This window comes from Macaca nemestrina (assembly GCF_043159975.1).
Source record: "Macaca nemestrina isolate mMacNem1 chromosome 8 unlocalized genomic scaffold, mMacNem.hap1 SUPER_8_unloc_1, whole genome shotgun sequence".
Lineage (NCBI taxonomy): Eukaryota > Metazoa > Chordata > Mammalia > Primates > Cercopithecidae > Macaca > Macaca nemestrina.
The window spans coordinates 65,111-81,800 of NW_027257565.1; the positions used below are offsets into that span (position 1 = coordinate 65,111).

Genomic DNA, 16,690 nt, shown 5'->3' on the forward strand with positions numbered 1-16,690 from the left:
TCATTCGAAATTTGATATTCTAAAAGCTTTCTTTAAAAGACCTTTTTTATAATTCTGTCTTAAAAAATTCAGCCAATTTTGTCCTTTGCTATTTTTGAATTGGGTTATAGGTCTTCTACTTATTGATTTATAAAAACTCTTTTATTTTAGAAACATTAATAATAAATATTTTACCTAGTTAAGAAAATTTAGTTGCCAAGTGTTGTCTTTTCCATATGGTGACAAATACATTAAGGAGAGAGGAAGGTCAAAATTTGTGCTTTATGATTTCTTTTTAAAATGTTTTTAATTTTTAATTTTCATGGGTACATAGTGGGTGTATATGTTTATGGGGTACATGAGATATTTTGACACAGGCATGCAATGTGTAATAATCACATTAGGGTAAATGGGGTATCTGGCACCTCAAGCATTTAGCATTTCCTTTTGTTACAAACAATCCAATTGTACTCTCAGTTATTTAAAAATGTATAATATGTTTTGCTGACTGTGATAAACCTGTTGTGCTATCAAATACTAGATCCTATTCATTCTATCTAACTCTATTTTTGTACCTAGTAACCATTCCTCCCCTCCCCGCTGCCCTTTCCTGGCCTCTGGTAACCATCATTCTATTCTCTATATCCATGAGTTCAATTGTTTTAATTTTTAGCTCTCACAAATGAATGCAAACATGTGAAGTCTGTCTTTCCATGCCTGTTTTACTTCATTTAACAGAATGTCCTCCAGTTCCATCCACGTTGTTGTAAATGGCAGGATCTCATTCTTTTTTATGGATGAATAGTACTCCATTGTGCATATGTATCACCTTTTCTTCATCTAATTTGTCTGTTGATGGACACTTGCATTGCTTCCAGATGTTGGCTGTTGTGAATAGTGCTGCAATAAACATGGGAGTGCAGGTATCTCTTCAAGATACCGATTTCTTTTTGGGGGGTATATACCTAGCAATGAGATTACTGGATCATATGGTAGCTCTATATTTAGTTTTCTAAGAAACCCCCATACTGTTCTCCATAGTGGTGGCATTAATTCACATTCTCACCAACAATGTAGGAGGGTTCATTCCTTTTTCTTCACATCCTTGCCAGCATTTGTTATTGCCTGTCTTTTGGATAAAAGCCATTTTAACTGGGGTGAGACTTTATGATTTCTTGGTGAACAAGGAAAGGTGTTTAAGCTGTTCCCACCCTTTGATGGGTATGTTCTCTCTTCCTGTGCTTAGGCTGTCGATGAAAGTCTAAGCGATTAATTTAAGCCGTGTCAGAATAAACCAGAGTGAGGGGCCCAGCAGAATCCTTAGCTCTAGAATGCTTGGCTCTCTGGACCTCTCAGTGAGAACAGTGAGAAACTCCAGAGTTTTAGGGACTTTAAGAAAAGCTCTTCTGAGACTCTTTGGATAGGGTGCAAAGGAAAATTGTCTCCGCAGGTTGGGAGATGAGGGAGACTGTGAGATAAAGTACTGATAGATAAACTCCAGGTATGCACCTACCATGCTCTCCAAACAATCTGCCATGACCTTCACATGCCCTCCAGGGTGGCCCTGTGAAAAGCATTACTCCATTCCTTCAGCCCTCAACCTTGCTCGGCTTTCTAGAGTCTGTCTCATGCCGGCAGACACCCCATAGTTATTATTCTGTCTGCCCTCAGCAACATTTACCAGTTAGGGGGAAAAAGAAAGCCAGAAAATTGTTGCTATGGGCTCTGTTTTGTGGAAGTTAAAATGCTAGAGCAAGAATCTGATTGCTTGATAGCTCCATCTCTCTCTCTCTCTCTCTCCCTCCTACCCTCCTACCCCCCACACCTTCTTGTTCTTTTCCTCTCCCCTCCACCTCCTTCCCCCATCCCGCTCCCCCACCTTTTCCCACTCGCCTCCCCTCTCTCCACTGGCCTCCCGGGTCCTGCCCCCACATTGGGCTGGAGGAGAGCCTTACAGGTTGTCAATGAAACATGGAATTATTTCCTTTGATGGCTTAGATAATAGTAGGAGCCAAAGCAATGAGTGAGGTCGGCTGAAACCAATGCAGTCCTGCCCGGGACTGGAGAGCCAATCGCAAGAGCAGAGGGCGGGGCGTCGGCGCCAGCAGATAATTGCTAAGTGCATCGCTAGCACAGTTGGTCCGAGCTGCCGAAAGGTCTGGTCGCAGAGACAGGAACGCGTAATCCTCAGCGTGCTCCAGCCCACAGCTTCGCTCCACTGCTCGGCAGGGCAGCTGGCCTCTGGGCACCGGCCCCTCTGCTTCGCGGAAAAGGTACCTCTGCCTGTGTCCCGGGGGTGCAGCGCCTGCGTCTCCATTGCCAGTGGCTTTGCAGTTTAGCCTAGGTGGAGGGATTGCAGAAAGAAAAGTTTCTGGTAGGAAATGTGACAAAGGTGGGAAATCACTGTCTTTTGCTGGGAGGAAAACAGGCGGACAATTTGGGAAACTTCTGAGCTGGCAAGAAATAGGCTTGTTTACTACTTCTAATTAGCTGCGCTCAGGTCTGTCTAATTAGGTCTGGTATCCGGCTAGGGTGTCTGCAGGGCTGGGGTGGAGATTCGGGTGTGCTGGGTGAAAGAAGTTGGATCCCAGGATGTGCTGCTTCCTGGTGCACCCATCATGGGTAGGCTGGTTCCGAGAAACGTGATTGGTTGTTTGTGTTTTCCACTATAGGGTCTCTCCGCTTCGTATTACCTTGATCTGCCTTCCCCAAACTATTGTGACCTTCAGCTGGAGTCCTTCCTCAAACTTCTGCTTCCTTCCTGCCTCCTGCCCTGTCTCAGTTCATTTTATTTGGTGGAAGGAGACATTCCCCAGGGTGGGGGGCGGGGGGGGGGTGGGCTATTCTGTTTGACCTGGTGGGCACCTACGTGACAACTTGGTGACACACCATCAAAACAATTCTCAGAGGAAAAGAAATCACATAATCAATTAGCTCCTGAAAACTCTGGAAGACTTTCGAGGCTTGGGGTGTCCTAAAAAAAAAAAAAAAAAAAAAAAAAAAAAAGAAAGAACAAACAAAAAAACGGGTTAGAGAGTTCGGTTTGGTACTGTTTGAAGCTTACTCCCTTGTCCCCAGAACGGGTGCCTGGCCCGGAGCATCCCCGCAGCTCTGGGAAGTGGAGGCTGGTGGAGGGGCTGGCTCCCTGTAGGTGCGCAGGTAGTTTTGGTGCACAGGTGCATTTGTGGCAGAGGTGATGCTGAAGTCACCATCCACGCTGCTTCTGCTAACTGCTCTTCAAGTAAAACAGCTCACCCTGGCAGGCAGCTGGTTCAGCCCAGAAGCACCCTTGAGCGTTCTAAATCATGAGACCTCAAGGGACTCTCTTGCTCTGAGACCCTTGGGAAACTCCTTTCTCCCTCTGCCTCCCTTCTGCCAAAGGGAGATGTTAGGGAGGTGAGCCACTAGGAAACAGTGACCCATGGGGAAGCAGGCAATGTGCTTGGTCTTGAACTTCCTTCCTCTTCTGCGAAGGCAGCTTCTGCTTGTGTGCCCACCGCACTTCACCAGGTACGCTGCCTACCTGCGGGCTACTCTGAAGCTGATAGTCTGGGGGAGATCTTCCAAGTCCCAGGGGTGTTGGAGAGTTCAGATGACTTTCTTCTCTCCGATTCCCGTTAAACCTGCAGCTGGGGAATTCGATTCCCAGTCCCGACAAGAAATGCATGTTTGGGGAGGGATTCTCCAGTGACACCTCTTCCTCAGGGCACCCTTCCGCGGAGATGCAGATGATAGTCTTGATTCTCCAGCTCCACAAATCCCTTTCACTTTTTAATTCTTATTTTCTTTAACCACCACAACAGATTCTCCTCCACCTCCTGTAGGCAGCTATTTTGGGTGGGAACTGTGATTATTGAAGCTCTATTTACAATGGTAAAAAAAAATGCCTGCCTATTTTTTTGGGGGGATGGGGGTCAAAATACCATCAGCGTTCTCTTCTGTACATCCTATCTGACAGTAAACAAAACAAATTTGCAGCCCTGCCAATTATAATCCCTTTGTGTTTGGGGGACCTGGAGTGGAAGCTGAACTTTTCCCAGCCGGTGGGCATGGTTAGCCATGGACGTCGTCCTCTGTGGCCTCTCCGGGGCACGTGACCCCCAGGGAGGCCAGGAGGGGCAGTCGCCAGCACATGGGGGATCTTGCATGAGAGCACCTTGGCTTTCATGAAGGCGGTAAGGAAACCAGAAAATGCTTTTGAGTTTGAGGATAGCAAAACTGGGGGTTCCCTTTAATTGATGCCAGTCTGTTGGATTTCTATCATGATAGGAAACATTAGAAGTAAGGCATTTGAAACAGCTCCTGAAGGGTGACTCATGCATAGAGAGAAGAGGCAGTGTTGGGGGAGGGGGTGGAGGGGGCCTTGGAAAGTACAAGTGGGACACACTGGAGCGCTTGCTTTCCTTCCCTCTGCCTCCTCCTCATTCCTCTTTCTTGTATTTCCCCATTCGGAACAGAGATCATTAAAATAACAACTTTAGACCAAAAAAAGGATCCTAGGAGCTGAAAAATAATTGACGAAGTGCAAAACACCCTCATCACAGCTTCACCTTGGATGGGGTGAGGTGTGAAACCCAGGACCCAGTGCCTCTGCTGCGATCCAGTTTGGAGAATCAAATTGCTGGTGTTAGGCTAATTAACTCCTTGTGAAGCTGCGTGCCTGTTTGTGTATGAAAAGATCGATGGATGCTCAGGAGATTAAATGTGTTACTTGTCATTTCATCAAACATGATGGCTTTGGCCAGGACCCTGGATAAGCACCATCCACGGACCCAGTGTTTTCTCCTCTTCCCAATTGGCCAAATTGGATCTCTCTCTCTCTTTTAACCGACTATGGTGGGAAGGGGTTGTGTCTTTCTGCTTTTCCAAGCCCTGCGTGACTTACCTGGCAAATAAAAGTCCTCTCTTTATTCTTCTGTCCCTCCATCCCTGTCATCCTTCTGTTATCCCTTTTCATCCTAAACATATCCGTAAGTAATCTTTTTGCCAACCTACTTTGATCTTGTCATTTTGTGCTGATTTTTCTGTTAAAGACAATTGTCCCCTGAAATAAGACTGAAAACATATTAAAATTTTTATCAGAGAAGAGCCTTTTTGCCTTCTACTTTAACATTTAATTTTGTGGCTTTGGGGAAATCTAATAAGCACGTCTATTGTGTTTGTTTTGGTAAACGCTTTTGCAATGTCTTGTTTTTTCTGTGGATGTGTGAATTCCCTGACTGTCCTAGGGGAAGGTATTTCTGGAGGTTTGAAACACTCAGGAACATCTCAGAAAGTTGAAGAGGTTGGAGCACACTATTTCCATCTATTAAAGGTGGGGTGAAGGCTGTTTTGAAACCTAGACCTCGAAATGTATTAACCACACTCTGTTATTTTCCCTCTTCATCTTTCATTTAGGAAATTTTCATAGCCCAAATTATGAGTAAATTGTTCATCTGTCTCACTCTCTTTCTCATGCTCGTGCCTCTTCCTCCCTTCCTCCCTTCCCCCCTTGGGAGATATTTCACACTGAAGCAGGTATCTAGGTAATCTTAATCTGATGCGCAGGGGTACCTCTCTTTCCTGGTTACTTTTTGTTTCTTCCTTCCTGTCATTTCAGGGGTCCCCAGGGTGGAGATCTAATTGTAGATGCCTTGTGCACCTCACTCCTGAAAGAGTTAACTAGGGGACAATAGGAACTGTGGGATGTGATGGGAGCCTGTCCTGGGGGAGCAATGAGGTAATCCTTTCCCCAAGTTCAGTTGTATGCAGACCTCGCCAGAGCACCTGGAGTGGTGCAGCTGACCTGTGTGAGGCGGACAGGGCAGATGCTTTGAAGCACAGTCCTGTCTGACACCCAGGGAGTCCCACCAGGCGCAAGCCCTCACTGCGCCACTGTGCAGAGGCCTGTGCCTGCTGCAGCCCCATGCACAGAGCTGACCTTGGAAACATTAGCATGCAGGGAAATTTGTCTGCTGTGCTCTCAGTTTCTTTGTTCTTTGTTTTCACCCCTAAATCTATTAATAGTTGGAAAGGATCGAATCTACTCATTCATACTAAGGTGTGAACAGTTAATAGTGTTGCCACTTACAGAGGTATTTAAGTTCTTAAAGGAAATCAAAGATGTGTGCATGTTCTCATTTATAAGTGGGAGCTAAGCATTTGGACATGAAGAGGGGAAAAATAGGGGCCTACTTGAGGGTGGAGGGCAGGACAAGGGTGAGAATCAAAAACCTGCCTATCAGGTACTATGCTTATTACCTGGGTGACGAAATAATCTACCTGTACACCAACCCCCCGCGACATGTAATTTATCCATTATAACAAACCTGCACATGTACCCCTGGACCTAAAATTAAAAAGCTGGAAAGAAAACAAAAGATGTGTGCAGTCGAATTCCAGGCACCTGCTAGCGGGATTGGGTAGACAGAGTTTGGATGGGGAGCAGGGTGAGGAATGGCGGTCTTCACTTTTTAGCTCTGGCTGGTCCTGCTCTGACCCATGCTGAAAATATGCTGCAGTGTCTCAGGACTTTGTGATGCTACTATCTGGACTCTGGCACTTGAGCTAGAACCCTCAGATTTGAACTTGGGCACGTGCTTATGTGCCCTTTCTGACTTTCAATCCCCTTAGACATAGAGCCAGAGGTCAGGACCACGTCCTCACAGGCTCCTTTCCGCTCCAACCTTCTCTCTCGATTTTGCCACAGAGCCCTACATCCCACTGCAGATGCTACAGCTCTGGAAGCTCTTGGAGCTTGCAGAGCATCCTCCCGTGTGGGCCATGGTGATCAGCGGTGCTTTCAGAGCTGGAATCCATGAGGGCAGCTCGGAGGGAACAGTGGTTGTTGTACCAGAAGAAACACAGGATGAGGGCTGATGTAATAACTGATTTTGGTTTAGGAGGGGATGTTATATGGAGGATGGCGACCAGCTGTTCTCCATCTCCAGCAAGGATTGAACTAGAGAAAATAGACAGAAATTGCAGCAGATGGACTTAGATTAGGTATGAGGAAGAATTTTCCATCAGCAAGAGTGCTAAAAAGGGAAGGTTGTTGAGCCTCTGTGATGGTCTTTAGGAAATGGATAAGCCAGGGGTTTTAGCTGGAGGAGGAGCCACGGATCTGTGAGGTGGGAAAGACAAGGGCCATCGAATCCAGGCATCTGTGCCCTCTGCTGATGAGAATCCTTACCTATTTCTCCAAAACCTCACCTTCTCTCTGGGGCTATTGAAGTGGCTGAAAACCAGAGTCCCTGGGATGAAGGAAAAAGGAGTGTAGCCTGCCTGGGCTGCTACCCTGAGCCTGGAGACCCCTCCCTTGCCCTGCACCAGCTGCCACCTGGACTGGCAGATTCTGTCGACTGTGTGGGGATCTTTCATCAAGTCTAATCTTTCACTTCCAGATGTGGAAGATGATGCCCAGAGAGGTAGCAGGCCTTGGCGTTGTCACACAGTGGCCGATAGCAGAGGGAGGACCAGAATCCAGGTTCTCCATCTCCCAAGTCAGTGTTATTTGCTTTGTAGCTCATTTTCTTCTCGTTTCCAAATTGAATAGACCATTTGCTCTCTCTAGGCTCTTAATTTCTCTGTAACCAAATGGCAAAGACAGGGACACCTGTGGTTAAGCAATATTTATTGAGTGCCTGTTACTAACACCATGCACTCCACTCCACCTTCCCTATTTATGCCGATGACTCTTTAGTTCTGGTTGAGTGGTTGGGAGGGGCTGCTGACCCATCCCTGTGGGGGCTCCTGAGTGTGGCTCTGAGGCCAGGGTGGTGGGAATGTGTTCTAGAAACCAGAGCTGAGAGGAGGGGATGGGTAGACCAGAAGAGGATGAGTAGAGAGACACGGGAGGAATGAGGTACTTAATCTGAATCTTATGAAGGGAAGAGAGACTTTAGATTATCTCTGCAAACTTCTCATTGGATAAATGAAACAAGATGGGCCCATACCATGGGAACACCATGGGTAAGACACATGACCTGTTACCTTACGGAACAGGATGAAACATACCATGCGAGGGCGTTCGGGGATGGTGGAGGGGTGGCCCAGTGGAGAGTGTACACTGCCACATACATGGTGGCCTAGCTCCAGACCCAAAGGCGGGCTGTCAGTGAAGTCAGGGAGTCTCACAGTTTTGAGAATGAGGCTGTGGCCAGCTGTGGAAGGCTTTTCTTTGTGTTGGTTTTAGCCACATAGGAAGCGAGATAAATTGGTGAACTGAGGGCCACAAAATAAAACTATCCTGTGTGTAGCCCTGAGAAGAAAGAAGAAAGCACCCCAGTTAATGCTGAGCTAGGCAGCAAGAGGACAGTGCGGGGTCGGCAGTCAGTGTCCTGTGGGGAGGCACGACCCTTCCATGCCCCTGGCTGGCCAGGGCATCCTTGTGCTAACAAAGGCATCCTGGGCCTTTGTGCCCCACATGGGGTTAGGGACTAGGGGATCTACCAGAGGGAAGGGGGAGTTCTTCTCCTTCAAGAACTGGCCCAACAAGACCATCAGCCCCTCAGGCAGCAGGGCAGGGTGCCCTTCCAGAGATTGGCTGAGACAAGGCTTGGAGAAGTCTCGGGGCAGAGGGCCCAGGGAACGCCAGGGGCTGGGTGGGCCAGGCAGGGAGCCCAGGAAGTGAGACAGGCTCAAGCCTGGGAAGGTGCACATGCAGGAGGAGTGGGGGGTCAGCCCAGAAAGGGAGGAAACCCAGGGACGGCAGTGCCCATCTGCTGAGGGCACAGCAGCCCACATGGACCATGGAAAGAACCCAAGGGATACACCAGGCAGGGTGGCCAACCCAGTGCCCACCATGTGTCCTTACCACTCGCAGTGATGTTCACTGAGATCACCACACTGTCTTCAATTTCTCCTTCCCTCTTCTCCTTTCCCCCTTTCCCCTTCCCCCTTCCCCTTTCCCCCTTCTCCCTTCTTCCTTCCTCTCCTCTCCTCTCCTCTCCTCTCCTCTCCTCTCCTCTCCTCTCCTCTCCTCTCCTCTCCTCTCCTCTCCTCTCCTCTCCTCTCCTCTCCCCACTCTGTTGCCCAGGCTGGAGTGCAATGGTGCAATTATGGTTTACTGTAGCCTCGAACTCCCGGCCTCAAGCAGTCCTCCCACCTTAGCTCCCAAAGCTCTGGGATTACAAGCACACACTGCCACATCCAACCCCTGCCCTTGATTTTGATGCCACAGACCTTACTGGAATATAGTCAGGTGTATTAAGTGGATAGAGTACATCTGGGTGCAGGGTACCCCATGATTCTCCTTATTTTGGGCGGGCAGAGGAGCCTCCGGGAGCGAGGAATACCTGAATGGGACCTGAGGCTTGAATAGGTACCATCAGGTGGATGGGAGGAGGGTGGGAAAGAGGGTGCCATGGTGGCAAAACTCCATCCAGCGCATGATTGGCACAATGTGTCGGTGAGATGTAGATGTTGCTGAATCTGCTCATACGAGGCATGTTTTGGGGGCAAGGGAAGCTAGGGTTGTGGATGCCCACTAGGTAGGGAGGGGTCACTGCCACATGAAGGAGCAGAAAAGTGTCAAGCAGGAAATGACATGCTCACATTTGCATCTAGGAAAAATGGTCCAGCAGTTGTGAAATGAAGAGTGGAGGTGAGGTTTGAGAGGGGCACAAAGGGGAGGGGGTCACACTTGGGCCAGAGAGGCCAGTTCAGAAGTAATTTGCTGCTGTCCAGGTGAGAAATGGCGAGGGTCCGCAGGAAGACAGTGGCAATGGGGAGGGGGAGGAGGGCAGCATCGACGCAGATACTTGACTTCATAAGTTACACTAGATCAGGGAAAAATGAAGAGGAATTATTCATCCCCTGGAGGAAAAGCTGACAGGTGACAAAGAAAGGTCATGGTGTTAAATGAAAGAGAGAGCAGTGTTCCCACTGAAGATGGGATGGGAGGAAATGGATTTAAACTATAGGAGAAGGATCTACACTGGACATTTGAATTAATGCCTCAATGGAGGTGGTTGTGAGACGTGGGGAATGGGGTCATTCAGGGCGTTTGTGGATTCATTCTCTTTTTTGAAAAGTGTTTCTAAAAATCAGCCTTTCCCTGATAGAGAAGTGAGCAAAGAATGGGAATAGACAGTTCGCATAACAAAAGAAATAAGTGGCCAGAAAAATATGTAAAAATGTCTCTCCTCACTAATAACAAAAATGTGAAATTAATACAAGGTATCATTATCCATTTAACAGATTAGCAGAATTTAAAAATGATAACGTCATATCCAGTGTTGTTGGGAAATAGACATTTTTAGACTTAGCTGGCGGATATGTGAAATGAGATAATTTGGAAACATAGGAGATGTGTCTTAAAAAAATATACCCTTTGAACCAGTAAGCAATTCCTTTTCTAGGAATTTATCCTAGGAAATAGTTAGAGATGTGCAAAATAGTTCTAATTAAGACTATTCCTTTCAGCATTATTCATTACAACAAAACATTGCATGAAGGCATTAATTAAATACAATATGGCTCCTCCATAAAATGGAAATCAAGAAAACTATTAAAATTACATTGAATAATACATAAGAATATGGGAAAATGCTAATAATATATATTAAGTAAGTAAAGACTTAAAAGTAAATAGACTATAATTGCAATTAAAACAAAAGGTGTATGTAGTCCTGAAAACTAGAACAGAATATTGTATTATCAAAATCTTCATAGTGGTTATCACTGCATTTTGGGAAACATAAGACTTTTGATTTTTTAAACTTTTTTGTACTTTCCAAATTTCCTCCAGTAAACATGTTATTTTACAAATTAGAGGGCATGCTTTCTAAATCAATCATTCCAACGACAAATGTTCAAGCAGTGACTATCCATGTAGCAAAGCTGGGTGCGACGCTGTTCACTAAGATGCGAAATGCCTGCATCCTGAGTCCATTTGGTGGGAGAAGATAAACGCTCACGGGAAATCCGGCAAGTGCCGCCTGCTTTGTCAGTAAGGGCTGGACATCTGCTGCAGCCAGGTGTGGAGTGTGCAAGATCCCTGTGCAGGGAACATCCTTGTTCCTTCCTCTTCGATGCATTCCCACCCCCAGGACCTGTCACCTGCAGTGGTCAGGCCTGTCTTAGCATTTCAAGGGATGCATCACATATAACTGCTCATTTCACAAGCAGAGAAGTTGAGGCTCCGATCAAGAGACTGTCTTAGTCAGGGTCACAAAGCCAGTGAGTGGTTTTGTTAGGTATGAAAAAAAAAACTTTGCTGTCTCACACCATGCCGTTTCCAGAGTGGGCTACTCTGGGGGTTCCGTGTGTTCTAGAAGAGGGTGGTAGATTTCTGCAAGAAGGCGTGAAGCCACCCTTCCTTTCTTTCGTCCTTCCTTCCCAGAAGCCATGCCTTTGGCTTAATCCACTTATTAATTAAGACCAAATGCATGCGTGGCATCTATCCCACTTACAGCAGGGACTTTGGGTGCTGCAGGCTCCCCGAAGTGGCCTCCTGGGTCTCCTCCTGATGGAGTGTCGCATTTGTTAATGCTTTTCCAGAATGTGTTTGCTCCCCGCTGTGGTTTCCTTTGTTGCATAAACTCCGGGCAGCCTGAGGCAGTCTCCACAGGGTGAAAGTCACAGCTGGCTGGCTCTGTGATGTGTGCCAGGGCCACCTGGGGGCTCCAGGGAGCCTTCCCTAAGCAGGGCAGGTGATGGCTCTGATGGGCACGCCCTTGGACCATTCACAGGCTAATTGGGAAAAGTGGACAGGCTTGCCTGAAGGTAGGGCAGGACAAAGAGGAGTGGTGTAGGCTGCGTGGCTGTTTGCTGCTCTGTTTATTTTAATAATAACTCATTGTGCGGTATTTTGTATTCACAAGCCTCAGAGGTGGGTGGGGAAGGTGCTGGCATCCCCAGTTTGCAGAGAGGGAAATCGATACTTGGAAAGGCAAAGCCACTCTCCTTAGTTTGTAAGGGCAGCAGGCATAGTAGCCAGGCATGGAATGAGCTCGATTTTCTGCCTGCAAATACAGCCCTACCTGTCATCGAGAATGGCTTCCTGCTGGTCTACCTGATGTTTCCGGAGAAGGCAGGGTGTGGAGTAGCACTCTGTTCGGCCCTGGCCAATGCTGATGGAGTTAAGAGTAAGAGATAACTTTGGGTCCATGGGCATATTCAGTTGAGGTAGAGTGTAGGCGCTGAGAAAAGTGGATGGTGGTGAGGGTGAACATGGACTCACAGGACTCATGGAGCCAGAGAGTCCCAAGCCCTGAGCTTTGGAGGATGCGGGCCTCATGGAAGGCAGGAGGGGTGTGCTGGGGGCAAGTGGGGATCTGGAGCTGAGACCTGGTGTGAACTGTCTGTGGCTGCTCAGGGGCAGATTGGCTCCACCGGGGGATGGGAGGGGACAATGGCAAGAGGTGGCCCAGCATTCCAGGCTCCATCTCAGAAGTCTCTCCTGTTAATTACACCTGCGATAACACGACTGTGAGAGGACCGAAGGGAGGGGGAGCTGAGAGGCAGGGGAAGTGGGTTGAGGGGTCTCATACCTGTTGTTTCCCCTCTGCTGTCTCTCTGGGTTTTGTTCCTGTTGAGAATGCAGTTGCTCTGCAGGGTTGCAGGAAGAGAAGGGAAGATTGGGAGGGTTGCTTTCCTGCCAGTTCTTACCGTGCTTTGGGAAACACATGACTTTTGATTTCTTTAAACTTTTTTGTATTTTCCAAATTTCCTATACCAAATCTTTATTTTACAAATCAGAAAATATGCTTTTTTTTTTTTTTTTTTTTTTTCCCAGATGAAGTCTCGCTCTGTCGCTCAGGCTGGAGTGCAGTGGTACAATCTCAGCTCACTGCAACCTCTGCTTCCTGGGTTCAAGAGATTCTCCTGTGTCAGCCTCCCGAGTAGCTGGGATTACAGGTGCCCACCACCATACCTGGCTAATTTTTGTATTTTTAGTAGAGATGGGGTTTCACCATGTTGGCCAGGCTGGTCTTGAATTCCCAACCTCAGGTGATCCACCCGCCTCGGCCTCCCAAAGTGTTGGGATTACAGGCATGAGCCACCACACCTGGCCCAAACCGGCTTTTTAAATCAGTCTTTCCAACCACAAATGTTCAAGCAGTCACTATTCATGTAGCACGGTTAGGATAGGAGGATTTTCGGAATGTGGGAAGAGAAAGGAGAAGTTATGAGACGACAAGAAAAATAAAAAGAAAAACAAAGGGAGCAGAGTGAGGAGTTGTTGGAGAACCCAGGAGGGATGTGCAGAAATTCGGGAGCAGCTCACGGCACAGCAACAAGCCTGTACATAATCTCTTTTAAAGTTAGAGGTAGACTCTTCAGGTGTGATAAGACGTAAACCAGAAAGAAAGAAAAGGAGCCTAAGGCTGCACACTGTTTTCAGATGTTAAGGATTTGGTCATCACCCTGATTTTACAAATGAGAAAACCAAGACTCACCAAGGTGACACTGCTTCTGAGTGGCCGACTCCAAGCCTGTGCACCGTCTGCTGTGCTGCGCCGTCCACTCACCCCTCCTGGGCTGCAGCCAGGACTACGAGCTGCGTGACTCTGGAGGCCTGGAAGAGCGAGGGAAGGAGGCATTTGGGGCATTACTCTGTCTGCCTCCAGAGAAGCCGCTTCTGCATTTGCCCCTCCTGATCCCCAGGGGCCTGAAGAAGGATGCCAGCAGGGCATTCCCTGATCTGTCCCCTTTGTCGTTGGGGACTGGTTGGCTTTAGTCTCTTTAGCAAGGGATACCCTGGCTCTGGGGCTGTGTGAGCTCGGAGCCATGGCTCTGTTCTTTGATTTCTCCATGAGGCAAACAATGTGCTTCTCTTTCCCATCCTTCAGTTTCCTTAATAAGAGACATGAGCTTTTGACATGTTATGTGTTCTTTTATTCATTGCTCAGAATGTTGGGAATTGATAGTACACTTCTAAGCTTAGAGGATTCAGCAATGGACAAAACAGTTCCCAGCCTCTCAGAGTTTAGATCCAAGTTGGGGAGACAGACGGCAAACAAGCAAACCTGTGGAAGGGCCAGTGAGTGCAGGGGAGAAACACGAAGCCCCGCAGGGGGAACGGAGTGAGAGGGTCTCACTTGTACATGCCACTTAGGCAGAGACCTGAAGGCAGCGAGGGATGGTCCCTGTGGATATATGGGGCACCAGCAGTCCAGCCCAAGAAGTCCCTGAAGCTGGAGACACTTAAGGTGCCAGGAATAGCAGTGAGGACAGGGTGTGCTTCCTGGAACCACTGGGAGTTTGGAGCTGATGAGTAACATCGTCCATGATTTAAAACAATTGATCAGGAGGATCACTTGAGGCCAGGAGTTCGAGGCTGCGGTGAGCTATGATCATGCCTTTGCCCTCCAGCTTCGGTGACAGAGCAAGACTCTGTCTTAAAATAAATACATGAATAAATAAAAATTGTAAAACATGAATAAATGAGTTACTGTGGTCGCTGTGTTCATAGTACAGTGGAGTGGGGCCGTGTGGAGGCAGAGGCGCCCTAGGAGGCTCCGGTCCTGGCAAGAAGGGAACGGTCTCGGGCCGGGTGGTAACAGCGGGGAGGGAGAGGGCAGATCCTGGATATATTTTGAAGGGAGAGCTGGCAGGATTTGCTGATGGGTTGAAGGTGGGGTTTGAGAGACTAGAGGGTTCAAGGATGATTCCAAGCCTTTTGGCTTGAGATGGTGGGAAAGACTGTAGAAGGAGCAAATTAGAAATTGTGAGGAGTAGAGAGGGAGGAAGTGGGTTTGTTTTGGGGGTTGTTGGAGCTCTAGTGAAATGCCCTCTAGACAGTTGTGTTTTGGTCTGGAGTTCAGAGATGAGCTCTAAGCTAGAGAACCCTGGGAGTGATCAGAGTTTCATGGTATCTGTGAGATCGCCTAGGGAGTGAGTGTAGACAGACAGGACGTAGAAAGGCGGATCCTGAGAATGGCAGTATTTATAGATCTAGGATGGGGTTTGCAAACTCTTTCTTAAAGAGCCAGATCGTAGATATTTTAGGCTTTGCAGGCTGCATAGTGTTTACTGCAGTTACTCAGTATTGCTGCTGCAGCACAGAAGCAGGCATAGAGGACATATAAAGGAAGGAGCATGGCTGTGTTCCAATAAAACTTTACTTACAAAGCAGGAAACCCACCCATAGGCCATAGATTTGCTGACCTTGGATCCGGGACACTGAAGAGGAATCAGCAATGGGGACTTAGCAAGAGCAGCCTGGAGATTGGGGTGGACCAGGAGAGGAGGTTGCCTCGGAAACTAAGCAAAGCAATTTTTGCAGAAGAAAGTAGTGATCGGCTGGGTCAAATCCTGCTGCATAAGAAGTAGGATGAGGACGAAATTGCACGTGAGCAGTGTAGAGGCCGTGGGTGAGCTGATGACAGCACTTTGGTGGAGGATGAGGCGAGAGGTTCCTTGGAGTGAGTTCAAGAAGAGGCATTGGAGATAGCGCATGCAAACAGCTTCATGGAGGAGTGGAGCTGTGAAGCTGCGCAAAAATATGAAATATCAACTCTAGGAATATGTGGGGTCAAAGCTAGTGTTGCTTATTTAAAAATGGGAAAAGTAGCGGGATGTTTGTATTGCATGGAAATGAGTCAGTGGGCAGAGCACAAAGATGATGGGTGCGGGTCGAAGGTGAGAATGGCCTTGAGTGGGTGAGGGAGTGGGGCCTGGCCTCTTGGACAGCTCTCAGGGGAAGAGGAGTCGGTAGCCAGAGGCTGTGTGATGGGGTGGGTGGGGCAGTGTGGAGACCCTCTTGGATGCCTTCATTTTTCTCAGAGAGTAGCATGGTGGATCACAAGCTTCGAGACAGGACAGCGAGGACCTCAGTCCAGCGGGTCGTGGAGACAAATGCCCCCTGCACACAGAGCTAGAGGAACGCCAGACAATGACAGAGAGACATGCCGAGTCTCTAAATCAAAATTAAAAGGTTTCCGCCGATGCTTATCACTTGAGCTTTTCACCGCAAAAGGGGCCCTGTGAGCTCTGGAGAGTTATGACTGAATTAACAAGGCCAGGATGAGGGCATGGATCGAGATCCTCAAAAACAGTTTCATAAATTCCTACAGGCCTGGAGCTGCTGCGGAGGTGGCTCTTGTAGGATTGTATTGAAAATAAACAGAGTTGTTGCCCAGAGAGAGTAATCACTCTCCTTAGAAATCAAACAGGTGGCAGGGCAACAGAGAGTCCATTGGCCTGGGCTGGGGAAGAGTTAGGGGAGATCGGGGCACTTTTTTCTCTCCTCCTAAAGCTTTTTGCTTTTGAGACCTCTTGCTTTGTTTTTAAAAGTATCTTTCTATGAGGGAGGCGTGAGTGAGAGGAAGACCACCTTCTCTAACTTTTACCTTAAGAAACTGTCTTGGGGAGAGAAGGGACTTACCCATGGTCGTGTGATTCGAATGGGAGGGTGGATCTCAGAAGGTGGGAGCTGAATCCTTTGCTGTTTTCCTCTCAGACATCCAGGAGGGAGGGAGAAAGGGAGGCAAGGAGAGGAAGAGATCTCCTGGAGAGGGGTTTGACATTCCAGGTAGTCTGGGAAGAGGGAAATGGTGTGAACCATGAAGAAATGGAACACTTAATGGTTCTATTTCCCTGTCCACCGGGGAAGGAAAAGGAAAACAGACTAGGGAACATGTGGCTTGTCGGGAAGGAAACTGGCTTGGGGCTTTGGGAAAGAGAATCATCTAAGCTCACATACCTGGCGGAATGACTTTTTGTGGAGACTGTTGTGCCCAGGACTGAGGGTGGGAACTGAGGCTGAAGGGACACACAGCATTTA

General features: G+C 47.9%; 1 protein-coding gene across 1 annotated transcript in view; it reads left to right on the plus strand.

Moving 5' to 3' along the window:
* The first annotated feature begins 2,207 nt into the window (after positions 1-2,207).
* Positions 2,208-16,690, plus strand: part of LOC105476543 (zinc finger matrin-type protein 4) — a 233,791-nt gene continuing 219,308 nt past the window's right edge. The window contains exon 1 of the mRNA XM_071089564.1: positions 2,208-2,252. The gene's annotated coding sequence lies outside the window, so the exon portion shown is untranslated. The remainder of the gene's footprint in view (positions 2,253-16,690) is intronic.